A 2,310-nucleotide genomic window follows, 5' to 3' on the forward strand; every position below is an offset into this window, starting at 1 on the left:
AGTGACACCTAGGAGCCCAAGTAATGGCCTAGCACCCATTATGTTACATGCTGTACACATACAGAAAAAAAAGACAACCCCAAAGAGCTTCTAGTCTTAAGTAGTAAGTAACTAGCCAACAAAACACAGATTTCAAAAGCCATATTCATACTGCATTGGGCTAGTTGTGCAATTTTAGATGATTTTCTTAACTTATCATTCGCTCTTCATAAGTATTTATACCAATACATCTCGACGGCTGGAATATTGACTTCAACGGGTATGGAAAGAGATCAGCACCGTGCAAGCTTATAAGAGAAACAAAATCCTTTAAAAACAAACTCCTTTGCTAGCCAGGGCTTTTTCCCCACCCACTTCTAACTTCTCCTTACTGATATTAAGTCCGATAGGTTTTAATAGGGATGAAACCAAGTAGGGTTGTGTAGAAATTATTCTAAAAACCTATAGATAGAATTTAATAGCGAATGAGATCCTTTATATAGAATTTTTAAAACAGTCTTATAAATTTGCACATTGAATTGCTACAGGACTCTATAGGTTGCTTTTAAAAACTGCTTAAACACTGTAAAACTTTTTCCATAGAAACATAACCACTTTACTCTCACTTCTCATGAAAAAGGCTAAACAAGGGCTGCGTCTTGATTTCCTCCTTTAGTTTCTTAATACAAAGTAGAATTAAAAATCTGATGCTGTAGTAGAACGAGGGGGACTGGAGGAAAAGTACCAGGTTCCATGAGGAATCTACTTCAGTATAATACCGTCCGTAGGAACACCTGGTGAGAGCTTCTGCCACCAAGAGCTTACTTTCTAAAGAGCCAAGAGACAAAGGGAGAGGAAACAGGGGGATGTAGAGGGGAGAATCATAGAATATCAGAGTTGGAAGAGACCTCAGGAGGTCATCTAGTCCAATCCCCTGCTCAAAGCAGGACCAACACCAACTAAGGTCCAAGATTATCTAAGGTCATGCTGTGATAGGGTGACCAGACAGCAAGTGTGAAAAATCAGGACGGGGTTGGGGAGTAATAGGAGCCTATATAAGAAAAAGACCCAAAAATCAGGACTGTCCCTATAAAATCGGGACATCTGGTCACCCTATGAATCGCTGGCAGAGGTGGCTGGAAATAGAATCCAGGTCTTTTGATCTTCAGGGGCCGGGCCTGACTGTAGAGGCCTCTGAAGGTATGCCAACATTGCAAGTAGACAGGCACGGCTGGCCCGTGCCAGCTGACTCAAGCTTGAGAATAGGTGCTGGAACAAGGGTTGCTGCGGGGGCTGCCGCACCTCCTGGCCTGAAGTGGTTTCCATCATATACAGGTGTAACTTTAGCACTCTCGTGGCCAAGATGGAGTCTGCTCTGCAGGCAGCTCTGGCCAAGAGAAGGCGTGCGCAGGAATGCAGCAGGAGAAATCCCTTCCACCCCAGGGGCACCTATTCCAAACCCCCCAGAGTAGACACACACACCCTCAGGAAAAGTACAATGAATATAACAAAGGGAAATATTTATTTACAGAGGGATGAGAGGAGAAATACAACAAGGGGAAATATAGGGGGAGCAGTAGAAAAGGGTTGCCTCCAAACCAAGGCCCCACAGGCCCAGTAGTAGCACAGTCTGACAGGGCAGACACTGAACAATGTGTCTGCACACAGAGTTCAAGAGTCCTGAGCAAAGTACCAGTTAGGGTGACCAGATCACTGACAGGAAATATCAGGGATGCAGGGGAGGGGAGGGGGGGAATATCGGGACGCGCGGAGGGGGAGGGGGACGGAGCAAAAAAAACCCATCCAAAAAAAAAAAAAAGCTGTTTTGCAGGTGCCGGCTGCGCCATGGCCACTGCCCCTCCCCCCCCCCGGGCCCCGGGCACATGCCGCACGTCCCGCCGCCCCGCGGGGAAGGAGCCACTGGAGCGAGAGGCGTGGGGCTCCAGACCCCAGCAGCGGCAGGGGAGAGTGGCTCAGGGCCGTGCAACTGGGCACGTAAAGTTTATTGGCTGTGGGGGGGACCCCGGCTGGCTCCTCGCCCTACCCTGTAGGGGGGTAGCGTCCCCGCCCCGCACCAGCATGTTGCGCCGGCTGCCGCAGGCCAGGTAAGGAACCGAGTCCCTCCCTCCCCCCGGCTCCTCAGCTGAGCGGCATTCCTCCTCCCTCCCAGGCTTGCAGCTGGAATGCCGGCGCAAGCCTGGAGGGAGGGGGTGGTGGCCGGCTTCCAGTTCCTGTGGCTAGTAAGTACGGGCACCGGGCGGGCAAGGGGGGCTGGCAAGGGGGCTGCTCCCCCAGGAGGGTGACGGGGGAGCTCAGCTGAGGAGCCAGGAC

The sequence above is a fragment of the Malaclemys terrapin genome, chromosome 2 (genome assembly GCF_027887155.1).
Source record: "Malaclemys terrapin pileata isolate rMalTer1 chromosome 2, rMalTer1.hap1, whole genome shotgun sequence".
NCBI lineage: Eukaryota > Metazoa > Chordata > Testudines > Emydidae > Malaclemys > Malaclemys terrapin.